A 13,300-nucleotide genomic window follows, 5' to 3' on the forward strand; every position below is an offset into this window, starting at 1 on the left:
CTTGCACTCTTGTCTTCTCTCTCTTCTCTCTCTCAAAAATAAACATTAAAAAAATTTTTTTAATAAAAAAATTAAAAAAAAAAACCTCTCTCATCTTCTTCTACATATTCTACTAAATGAAACTATTAGTAATACAATTTTTAAAAAATTCTAAAACAGCAAGGAAAAAGGATACACCATGCATTCTGTAAGAGAAGCTGAAAAGTCAATTTCTTTCTTTCCCACTCTTGTCCACAAAACTCTAAACTTTCTTTCTGATATCAGGCATGGATGGTAATACTTTCCGGACTGATGTAAACAACCAATTGATAACAGAGTTGCATTCTCTGAAAACCTACAATGTTTATATCTTTCTTTCGGCATAATGTTAATCACTTGTATTTAAAATATCTTCTCCTCCAGCTCCAATCCGAGGAAAAAATGTATTTTTATCAACACAGTACTTTACTGCTAATATAAAAATAATAGGATTTGCAAAGTAAATAATCTGCCTTTGAAAATGTAGGAGTTCCATTTATACACCCACATTTTTCTGGCTCTTTCAATGACACTATTAAAATGTCTTTGAATAACAAATGCAGTTAACATTTGTATTAGGAAAATAGGCATCAGTAACAAAATATATGCATAACTGGATTTTCAAAGACTTCTCAAAAAGCATAGAAAACTAACTGCTTCACGAAAACCCTGATAAGTATCAGATACTAGAGAATAGAATAAAAGTAGTATAAAAGCAGGCACAATTCATAAACCTAATGTTTGTTTACTTACTTTCTTCTTCCGTTTAGAAAAGCTTAGAGCCCTAAAAAGACAGAGAGAGCCTGCTTTTCACATTCAGTCTTTCTCTCATCAAGCTCTTCATTGATAGAGGAATTCTTTTAGAAACAGAGAAATAGCTAAATGAAGGTTGCAAGTCTACCAAAAAATAAATTAGCTACTCTACAGTTTCTTTGTTCCTTCTGCTGAGGAACTGTTTTGAGGATAAAATGAGGTCATGACTATAACACACCTCTGTGATTCACACAAACTCAGCAGTGACACGTAGTACTTTTCTACTCCTTATATAGAAGATTTGATCCTACAGCTCTAGAAATTATTGTTTCTTATTACATACTGTTATACTCAAACCGCATTATCTACCAGGATAAGTTTCAAGAGAAAACAACAACAAACTAGATGGATGAAAAAGTATCACTTGTTGAGTATCAACAAATGCCAACAATTTCATTTGCCCTATTGAATTATCTCACCTACTCTTCCTGAGAGACTAATATTGTTCTCACTTTAAATATAGGAAACAGAAGCTCAAAGGAGTTAAATAATTTGGCCACAATTTAAATTTCAAAATGGCAGAACCAAGATTTGAACCCAAGTTCTCCATATGCTTTAAAAGCAACTCCAACCCTCTGCCTTTTAAGAATATTATGGAGCCTTCAAACAATGCTTCCATATTTTTTCCAGAGAAGTATTTTTCCCCATAGCAAAATAAATTTTCTAATAACCTCATTTTCCAGCAGGATGGAGCTGGAGGCTCCTTAATGAACATTATCTATGGTGCTAAACTGGGTGTTCTGCTCAAAATTGCAACCAGCTTCTGAAGTTAGTGGCCATGTAGATCCCGAGATACTACATCACAAGATCTTCCTGTGGGTATGTCAAGAACCGCGTGTTTCTATCTCCTCTTCTTCACCCATCTTAAGAAAATAAAGGAACAGGCATCATGGTCCCCCATTACAACTATCAATGGTGATATGCTACCAATAATGAATCAGACTACAGATCTGATGTATGCCTTTGATATACAGTGGTTATAGTGAGCATGTAAGATTACAAAAATAACCATGATGGTTCAATTAGGTTTTGGCTATATATCATATATACCTAGTTACTGAATATATATCTATATACATAAATATACCTACAAATATAACTAGTCACTGAATAATACATTTTTGATAGTGTTCAATTCTTTTTGAATCAGCTGCTATTTTTTACTAAACACACACACACACACACACACACACACACACACACACCGTTATGTTATGGTCAGAATCTATTTCCCATTAACCACCAGATTTGTTTTTAGTATGGGCTTCTATATTACCATAAATTATTATTTTTTTACTTTATTTATTTTTTTTGAGACAGAGAGAGAGAGAGAGAGCATGAGCAGGAGAGGGGCAGAGAGAGAGGGAGACACAGAATCTGAAGCAGGCTCCAGGCTCTGAGCTCTGAGCTGCCAGCACAGAGCCCGACGCGGGTCTCGAACTCACGAAGTATGAGATCGTGACCTGAGCTGAAGTCGGACGCTTAACCGACTGAGCCACCCAGGCGCCCCTATCATAAATTATTTTAAGCACCTTCTCATTCCTGACCAATATGTCTTATACTCAATGTCACTTCAAGTTCAAGGGCAGTACCTGTGTTATAATTTCCTTAAATTAATTTGTTTCATTAACTTATTAATTAATTCCACAAATATTCACTGAGGTTGTAACACAGGTGACTATTGTAGGAGGTGGGGAAACAGTAATGAATAAAACAAACTATCTACTGCAAGGGAGCTTACTTTCTACTTGGGAGAGGCAGAATAAAATGAAACAAGTATGTCACACAGTAATGAGTGCAATGGAGTCTAGTAAAGCAAGACAGGGACAGGGATATGTCATTTTATATAGAGACGGCAGAGAAGGCCTCTACAATAAGATGAAATCTGAGCAGAGACCTGAAGTAGAGAACTCCAGACCAAGCAAAGAGCAAGCGTAATGTCTCACAGGCAGGAATGTGCCAGTGAGGCTAGAATGGGGCTAGAACAGCAGGGAGGGCGGTAGAGGCACAGCCAGAGAGAGAGAGAACTGGGAACCAGAGCACATAGGCTACTTTATGCCAATATAAGGACCTGGTCTTCTACTCCTCTAAGTGAGATGGAAAAGGATTCCTAAACATAGCACTTTATTTTGTAAGAAAGTCTAATCCAAATCTGAAACTAAAGATTAAATCTAAATACAGTGTTAAGCAAAAAATTAGCCTGTATAAGCCTACTTACTAACTACAGAAGAAGGGAAGAGAGGGGGACTAAATCTTGCCCCAAATCTTAAATCTATCAAGACAAACCAAGTACAAATGGAAAACAGCAAAATACCTAATTTGTTCTTCATACATCCAAAGTGTGACATAATGAATGCTCTTTGAAGTTCACATTTGTATGCGCTCTGTCCTATACGAATGAATACTGGAGGCACAATTTTGCCACTAACTTTTTCCAGATACATCTCTTTTTCTATTTTTGTCTAGGCTAAACACACTAGATTGCAACCTTTTTTGTAAAGTGGGTATTTTTAGGTATTTCAATAAAATTCAAGAGGACAAGCATTCCAGTATTTAGCATAGCCTTATTAGGAAAACAAAGTCAGTCGGCTGTCTTGTGGAAAGCACAGGAATGAAAACTTTTCATTCTTTAGAGTCTCAACTTAGGTTTTTCCATTTGTTTAACTCTCAAAAAATAATTTGGGGTGTGTTTAGGTCTTTCAAAAATCTGGACGTAGTTACTCAGAGTCCAGGAATTTAAAAATTAATGATCAACTGTGGCTATTTTAGCCATAGATAAATCAGGTCTATCCTTGTTTACTTTAAAATGATACCCTAATTTCACATTTATCAGTTCAGTAGTAGAATCTTGTCCAACATCCTCATCACCAAATCTCATTAAATTAGTTCAAAGTATTCAATATAATAATAATATCTAAGTCTAAAAAAGGAAAATTTAAAGCCAGCAAACATTAAAATATTTGTTCATTTCTTTAAAGTTCTTATATTATTTGTGATTAACTTCACATTTATACTATCATATTGAAAGGACTGAAATGTATTCAATCTTTCCTTTATTTATTAAGAAACTATTTTGTTTATAGACACTGAATTTTGTTTGTAAAATAAAATAGTATTGCTTAAATTTCTGATTAATTTAATGGATTTTGTTGTAAAAACAGGCTAAATTAGAATTCCAAAGCTTCCCACTGTTAACAAAGTATTATTATTATTTTTTTAAGTTTACTTATTCATTTTTGAGAGGTGAGAGGGAGAGGGGCAGAGAAACAGGGAGAGAGAGAATCCCAAGCAGGCTCCACACTGTCAACGATGTGGGGCTTGATCAAAGGAAGAAAATCTGGAACTATAGCAAAGTAGCAACACATTCTACCTATTTTACCAAAAAGTAAGCTTCTTATCCTGAGGGAATTCCCTCCTCCACTGTTTGAATCTAATACATTAGAAAATGACCCTCAAATATTGCTTCATAACCGTACACAACTCACAGTGTATGCTGACTATTAAACAGGTTCAGTAACCCCAAAGCTGGTCTACACCTTTCCATGGGACAAACCCACTGATCAAATGTCAAACTGCTTCAAAAATTTCTAAAGGCTTATTCTCAATTTCAATACCTCTCTCACTGCAGACCGGGAATGAAGAGTGAACACTGGCACCAGTGTCCAAGGACTGCCAAGTGAGTAGCAGTGGTGTAGACCACTGTTGTCAAACTTTTCAATCATAATATACAGTCAGAAATATATTTTATATCATGACCTACCTAGTACAAATATGCATCAACAAAACATATTCTCATGTGCAATTCATTAAAACATAGTCTGTTCTAGTCCGTTTCATTTACAAAACAGAAAAGGGAGGCAAGGGGGATGCTGGTCCCGACTCAAGGAACTGAATGCATAACAAGCCTCATTTTGATAAACATTAATCTTGACTCAAAGGCAGAATACACAGAAGGTTCTGGAAACTTGACAGGTCATATAATGAACATGATGGCTAGATAACAGTAGTCACACAAATAGGAGCTCCCTGAACTGAACCAGCCCATTCATTAAACACTATTAAACTAGTTTTAATTTTTAATTTTTTCAATGTTTGTTTATTTTATTATTATTTTTTTTTTTGAGAGAGAGAGAGGGAAACAGAGTGCGAGTGGGAGAGGAGCAGAAAGAGAGGGAGACACAGAATCCAAAGCAGGCTCCAGGCTCTGAGCTGTCAGCACACAGCCCGATGCGGGGCTGGAACTAGTGCCCCGCAAGACCTTGACCTGAGCTGAAGTCGGACGCTTAACCAACTGAGCCACCCAGGAACCCCAAACTAGTTTTAATTATTGAAAAATACCGCATTAATAATATCCTCAAAAGAACAAAATAAACAGACCTAACAACAACAATAGTTAACACAGTGTTTTGACTAGGGCATGTCTATAAAGTTCAACCTCACTAAATTTGTTTCTGGCAGAATTACAGTCACTGAGAAGAACAGAGGTGCTGACCATAGGTTACTATATGTATTGTTCCAACCATGACATCCTTTAGCAAGGCCTATAATTTGAACGAGATGATGGAGATTCTCCCTATTTGATAATTTGTAAAAATTTAGAAAAGCCAAACACTAATACCTACCTAACTCTGAAGACAAATAACCTGAAATATATTAGATTCTTTAGTGCGAGAAAACACATCCTCTAATCTGATGTCTCCCTTATACTGATGCTAAGTATCCCCTAAAAGATCTCTAAAGAACAGGAATAGGTGATTCCTATCATATCTACCTCGCTTTATGAGATTCACAGAAGGACCTGAAACTTCACAAAGAATCGGCACCAGTCCATAGAAAAACATACAATGTGCTCCACACTGTGATCTTTAAAAAAATACAAAACAAAACAATTTACAATAAACACAAAAGTATTTATGTAGCTTCGGCATCAAAATTCCTGATTCTTTTCAAGATAACAATGATTTTTTTTTTCATAACTATTCTGATACTCAACTCATTTGGCTGCTTTTATAAAATGTTCTTGCTGAATAAATACCAACAGTGAAATTTTTCATTGAAAGGACTATGACTTAATTACAGTTGTCTAACTGGAATGGGCTGCCTGGTGGTAATGTGCACACAGGAGCTGTATCACTGTTTCAGAGTTCTTTCCTAGAAGATGGCTATAGACCAACTGGCCCAGAAGGTCCCTTCAAGCTTAGGGAAATGCAAACATCTAGAATATCCAGTACCTCACAGAGTTAAGAGCTGATTGTCCAGATTCTAACCTAGCCCCTCCATTTACTATCTCTTCACTTGTCAAGTAAGAATAATAATAATACTTATCTATCTTACATGGTTATTGTGAAAACTAAATGAAAAAAAAATGTCTGTAAGGGGCTTACAATAGTACATGCCACATAAATAGAATGATAGTGTCAACTATGATATTTATCATCCTTCTTGACATGAAAACTGGACATAAATGACAACTATAATCATCTTCCAGGCTCTAGAGCTTTATGAGAGAAGAATCTGACATTAAATACAATAGTTTGTGAAAACCACCTAGTCTAATTACAGAAAATGTCAGTTCTTGGCTACCATAAGAATGGGGGAGTTTGGGGATACTGGGAAATGAAAGAGATAATCCCATTCTAAATCATTCACAATATTCAGAATCACTCCTCTATCCCCATAGTGGAACTAAAGCCTACTTGTCCTATAAACAGTTCTTTCAGCTAGCAACAATCCTATGCTTGGTGATGCCTACGTGTGTTTCTGAGAAGTCAGATGAAGGAGAAAGTATTGAATTACCAAGGTGCAGTCAATGACTCTCCTTTTCTAAATTCCACTCACCGACTTTACTGAATCCAAGGTACAAGGACAACACCCAGGCTAACCACGGCATGCAACTATGTGTCTTTGCCCTCAGAGGTAACATTGGGGGATAGTGTGGGCCTCAGATGCCTCTGAAACCATCACAATCAACACAGATAAGAAACTATCACAGACTGGCCAGAGAACAAGCTCAGTTCCCAATCCCCATGAAGAAATCCAGCATATTAAAACTTTCTCTAGCAGTGTAGCCAACTTACTGAAGTTCTATAAACAACAAAAAAAAAGTTATGATGATGCAAATAGCCAAAGCCAAAAACATGTATGCTAAGGTATATCTGACATGTTTCCTTCTCTCTCATTTGCATCAATGTTGCAATCCAAAAACCCAGTCACACATGGCAATAAAATATAAAAATTATAGATCAGAGTTAACAGCTATGTTCATAGGCCACACCCAAGGCTGTGGGTGAGCTACATACCTCAATTCATGTTGAGATCCATATTTAAGGAAATTAAACTTGCATTATAATTTTTGCTCCCATTTTGACAAGCGTAACATCTAAGAGTTTGGCTTCTTTCACACACGGCCTTATTTTCAGCTGTCTTGTCACATAAAATTGCAATTCAGCATCTCACTGATCTCCTGTTTTCTAGGGAAACCTACCCCAAAGCAAACACTGACATATGCTTATGTTTTGGTGTTCTTACAAAAACAAGATGTGGCATGACTCGCTGCTTTTCTTGTTGAATTATGTGTCTTCTGTGAGTTCTGAAGAAAAAGACCAGCAGTTAAAATGTGCTGGAATATCGAGGAGTACGGCTGTAAGGAACCAGTTATTTGGAAGGAACATCTGTAGAGGTGGTGCAGCCTTGTAAAAATAGCACTAGATAAAAGATCCACCTCAGATAATTACAATTTTCCATTTCAAGCCACCAAAAATATTTGCTGCAATCTGAATATTTGCTGTAGTATATGTGTGATAAAACTGGATATGAAAGTCTTGAGAAATCAAAGAACTACACAGATCTTACAGGTCATCTAGACAGACTTTATGTAACATCAACATTTTTTAAATCATTAGTAAAATCTTTTTTTAAGTTTTCTTGTTAGACAAATAATAACTTGGTCTATGTCAAACTATCACAATTTCCTACTAGTCTAACAAAATCCCTCATTCTATCATTTAAATTTATTTTCTTTAGTTTATCAAAAATATGGAGCATAGGGGCACCTGGATAGCTCAGTTGGTTAAGTATCTGACTTCAGCTCAGGTTCTCACTGTTTGTGAGTTCGAGCCCCGCATTGGGCTCTGCAATGACAACTCCAAGCCTGCTTTGGATTCTCAGTCTCTCCCTCCCTCTCTCTCTGCTCCTGCCCTGCTTCTCGCATGTTGTGCACGACCATGCACATTCTCTCAAAAATAACTAAACTTTTTAAAATACAGAGCATAAATATCTACACATGGACTCAACTATTACTACAGCTGAAATGCTTTAGACAAAAAATTTCATCATAACTACTTGCAGAAACCGAACACATGGTTTTATTAAAAACACTCTTCAAGATCAATATACACTGCCATAACTTAATTCTCATTACATTTTTACTACCAAAAAAAAAAAAAAAGAGAGAGAGACGCTGACACTTCATTTTATAGAAAAATATAATAGAGCAGTGATTTATGATCTCACCTAGAATAAAAGTAAAGCAGCAAACCAACCCTGAAAGCCCAAATTTTTGTTACCAAAGTAGGTTAGTTATTATAACCCTTGGTTACACTTGAATGTATTCCAAAGCCCAATATATATAACCAAATAAAAGTGCAGCTTTTCTGGCTGAAGTACAAGATAGGCAGAAAACTCAGAATGCACTCCACTAGCCTCCTGGTATCACCACCATAGGACACGTCAGTATAGAATCTGATGTAGATGAATCTTCTTTATATACAAACAGGAAAGAAAGAAAAGGTTGACTACTAGTTCATTGTCCTTTCTATTGTACTTGAAATCTTGGCCTTTCCTATGCCTCAGTTTTCTCATTTGAGAAATGGGTAATTTCCTACTCATCTACCTCCATTACAAGGAGAGTGCATAATATCAAGAAAATTAAAATTGCATGTATTTGGAACCAAGCAAGACTCATATCTCAATACTATCTTCACAACATAAGTCAGTACAAGTTAAATAACTTCTCTGAATTAACTTCTTCATCTGTAAAAGAGCTTACCACCTCTCTCACTGGGTTATTCTGTGGATTAAATGATGTAATATATATAAACTATCCAGCACTGTACCTAAGACTTGTGTCGATAAATAAAATAGCCTCAAATCTGTACAGCATTTCCATATATTTATAAAATGAATCTACTTAACACTGTAATCATCATATGGTACTGTCATGGGCAAATTCATTATGAGCAGTTTACTTCACTTATCTGGTACTTCAGTAGCAACTGAAGTAAAAGATTCAAATGAAAAAGTTGACGTACTAATGATAAAGTTAAAAGCAGAATGACTCTTCCCATTAGTATTTAATTCTACTAGGCCACAATTCTATAATATCATAGAAAGAGAAATAACATTTGGCAAACTTATACACATTGGAGGCCAAGTTTTTATACACACATAGCATGTTACAGAGGCATTTTATTATATATTATGTCAATATGTTTTCTTTAAACTGATGAATCCTGCTCACAAATTTGATAATGCTACTCCCTTCCTTTTTAAAACTATGTTCTTAGGGGCGCCTGGGTGGCTCAGTCGGTTAAGCGTCCGACTTTGGGTCAGGTCATGATCTCGTGGTCTGTGAGTTTGAGCCCCGCGTTGGGCTCTGTGCCGACAGCTCGGAGCCTGGAGCCTGTTCCGGATTCTGTGTCTCCCTCTCTCTCTGACCCTCCCCTGTTCATGCTCTCTGTCTCAAAAAAATAAATGGACGTTTAAAAAAAATTTTTAAAAAGAAAACTATGTTCTTATACCATACACACTTGTCAAAATTATAATTAAATAATTATGTTATTATGTCAACTGTCTCCTTTATTACTAGCGCAGCATTTCATGACAGCAGGTACCATATGTCTACCTCATTCAACTCTGTGTCCTGAACTATATGTTGAAAGAATACATAATCTGTATATATACAGTCAGACCAGAAGAGCATATACTAGAATGTTTGTTTTCTCTAGATGGCATGAGTTTCTTACTTTCTGTATCTTCCAAATGTTCTTCAATATATGTGTAATTGTTTTACAAACAGACAGTAGCCACTGAATATTTTCTTAGGAAGAAAAATGCCTGAAACAAAAGATAACAGAGATAGAAGAAAACAACAGCATTAACTTGAAAGCCACTTAAATTCAAAGGAGTTTGTAATCTCTCCAAGGAAGATGGCCTCTGAAAGAAATTACAGCATGTACTCATGAAAAGGAACACAAAGAAAAACAATTAATTGGTTTTAAATACTAAAACAAAAATTGTTATAAAGATGATAGATAATAAGGGCAATAACAAAAGGGAAGATGACTTTAATGACCAAGTGATTACAAAACACTATCTGTGCAGATAACACTGTGCTGTAGAGCAATATAAATAAATATATGAAGAATGTGAAAGAAGAGATTTGTTTTGTATTGTTTTACAAAATGTATTTTCAGAAAATATTTTCACATTTCCCACAAACCTCCTCAGGCTATTCATCTTCCAATGCTATGTCTACATATACTCTTGGAAATGGTGAACTTCCTTTTATATAAAAGAACCAGATTTCAAACATGCAGATACAAACACAACACATGGAGAGCTGTGCAGTGTGGTGAGGAGAGGGGCTCCAGGGTCTCTGGTGCAGAGCACTAAGCGAATCCATGCAGAGAGAAGGGCAGTGGCTCACACAGTCTCTGTGAGCCCACTCTTCCTGCAAGTGCTCTCTGTGGGGCACTGTTGACTCTCTTCCTGAATTCCAATACACAGAATTCTCCCAAACTGTGGCTCAGCACAGAATATTTATATTGCTACAAGAATGAAAAGACTGGATTTAAAAAAAATTGCTAAACTATACCTTTCAAAAATGGAAAATGAAAATGGATTTAAAAAATTTATTGTTAAGGGGTGCCTGGGTGGCTCAGTCGGTTAAGCTCAGTCGGGTGGTTCAGGTCAGGATCTCGCGGTTTGTGAATTTGAGCCCCGTGTCAGGCTCTGTGCTGACAGCTCAGAGCCTGGAGCCTGCTTCAGATTCTGTGTCTCCCTCTCCCTCTGCCCCTCCCCTGCTCACGCTCTGACTTTCTCTGTCTTTCAATAATAAATAAACGTTAAAAAAAATTTTTTTTTAATTTATTGCTAAATTAAATCTTTCCGATACTGACAAGATGGAAAAAGCAGTGGAGCTGCAAGGGCAAATTCTCACGTACCATCACAAGAAGTCAGTGAATATAATTAAGACTAAATATTCAAGAGTTGGCAGATGATTATTATTTAGAAATATGAAAGTAAATACCATGAGAAATATTTGTTGCTTCTGATGAAAGAGACCAGGGAAGGGAAGGGCAAAAGAGGAACTGCTCGGTTTTTGTATTCTGACATATTTATATAATATTGTACATTAAAATGAGATTTTACCTGGAGTAAACTTTCCTATAGTTAAGAGATTTTTATATCTATTTTCATTCAATTAGTCTACAAATGCTCTACTAAAGTCACAGAAAGCTTAATAACCATAAGTTAATTTTAATACTGTCTCTTCAAGGCACTCCTACTTACACAATATTTAAAGATATAGAACTTAGTCTGTTCTTATTTTTATTTTAAAAACAGACTCTAAGTCTCAGATATAATCCATTTCATAACACAAGCTTTTAAGACATCTTTTATACAATACTTTCATTTTCTCCCTTTTTGGTCCAACCACAAGAATGCTGCCCACATTTCTTTAAACAAATCTCTCAGCCACTCAACCTGACAACTTGTGGACGTTTTAAAATGCACACGAGAGTATGTATTACACTGTCAAGAAACCGTTGTCACTAAATGAAATATACGACTTCTAAAGGAGATTAGGCTCCTCAGATTCTGAAAACAGTTAACCGTAATGATACATAAACAATAATCATCAAAGTATCTGTTTTATCATTTTAATAAAACATGTCCATATCCACAGGTCACCTCAACTAGAGAAGCACATTCTTATTGGGTATTAGGTATATGATTAAGAACGGTGAATAAGCTAGCTTTACAATCATTAGGCAGAGTCAAAATCTCACCCTAATTAAGCAAATTTTATTATGTAATGCCTTTGCCTATTTAACATGTAAGAAATAATCAGTGCATATAATGGAAAAAAGGCAATCAGTCCTTCTTTAGAAAATGAATGACATATTTCCTAAATCAAAAAGAAAGGAAACTTCTACTCCTCCAATTTCCTCTTAGAGAGCAATTTATACTAAACAACACAGGAACTTTTCTTTCTGAGCTGACATCAGTTGTTATCACTTGTTCCTTTATGGGTCATGTACTAGACATCATGGCGAGTTTGATAACCGTTAATGTTGCCTGGATTTAACTCCTCATGTTTAGGCATATTTTAGCATCACTTGTGTGGTAAGACTCTTCCCTGAGTATTGTAGGAGACAGCACGTGGCTGAATCAGACTTCTTAACATTTATCTGGGGAGATGAAGTAAACAGAAACTAAGGGCTAGTGGTTAAACATGGGCTATGGAAATGAGAAAGACTTGACTTTAAAGTCAAAATCTCTGGGGATGGAACCTGAAATCTGCTTCAAGCTTGTTAAGTTCAGTAAAGTGTCTGGGCCTTGATTTCTGAAAATCTAAGGGATGCCACCCTTTGATTTACTGCACACTCATAAATTGATTAGGGTCCACCACTGGCACAAGTTGTTTACGAGGCTCTGTGCAAACAGTAAATTCATCAGTCTTCATTCAGATTACTAAACTTTCTGTCCCTAGCATTTGGCAGAATAATTGGTATAAAACAGACACACAATAAGCTTACTAAATAAATGTTAATTAATACATTAAATAGCTTCACTGGAAAAAAAAACAAAACTGGATTAAACTGAGCTGGAGACAGACCAGCTAGAACACTTTGAGATGAGAATGACTTTTTCCAGCAGAAGCATTAAAATGTTTTTGCAACTTCCAACCACCCATTCCACACTGCCTTTAGCTTTACATTGTGATACATAGCAGGGTAATACACTTGCTTTAGTCTTCAAAATTTCTACCTTTTCTTGAGCGTTTACTCTTTCATTTGAACTTTAATGTTTATTTTTTTGAGAGACAGAGAGTAAGTAAGTAGAGAGGGGCAGAGAGAGAGGGAGACACAGAATCTGAAGCAGGCTCCAGGCTCTGAGCTGTCAGCACAAAGCCCGACGCGGGGCTTGAACTCACAAACCACAAGATTATGACATGAACTGAAGTCGGAGGCTTAACCAACTGAGCCACCCAGGTGCCCCTCATTTGAATTTTTAAATTGGCATGATAAGTTCAACCTTTTATTATTTTTATTTGTTTTTTGGCATTTCGCATTCTCTTAGTTCTTTTTGTATCCATTTAATTTTATTCTGACAAGGGCTTCAACCTCATAGCACAGGTCGAGTTTATTTCCAAGAAAGGCTACACATATTTTCATAGATTTCT

At 36.0% G+C, this 13,300-nt stretch overlaps 1 protein-coding gene across 19 annotated transcripts in view; it reads right to left on the reverse strand.

Annotated features, from left to right (window-relative positions):
- PDLIM5 (PDZ and LIM domain 5) overlaps nt 1–13,300 on the reverse strand; it is a 223,168-nt gene that overhangs the window by 109,986 nt on the left and 99,882 nt on the right. The window contains exon 1 of one of the 19 annotated variants that reach the window (XM_043572124.1): nt 772–790. The exons of the other annotated variants lie outside the window; for them this stretch is intronic. The gene's annotated coding sequence lies outside the window, so the exon portion shown is untranslated. Of the gene's footprint in view, nt 1–771; nt 791–13,300 lie in introns of those variants that run through there. 19 annotated transcript variants of the gene reach the window in all.

The sequence above is a fragment of the Prionailurus bengalensis genome, chromosome B1 (assembly GCF_016509475.1).
Source record: "Prionailurus bengalensis isolate Pbe53 chromosome B1, Fcat_Pben_1.1_paternal_pri, whole genome shotgun sequence".
Lineage (NCBI taxonomy): Eukaryota > Metazoa > Chordata > Mammalia > Carnivora > Felidae > Prionailurus > Prionailurus bengalensis.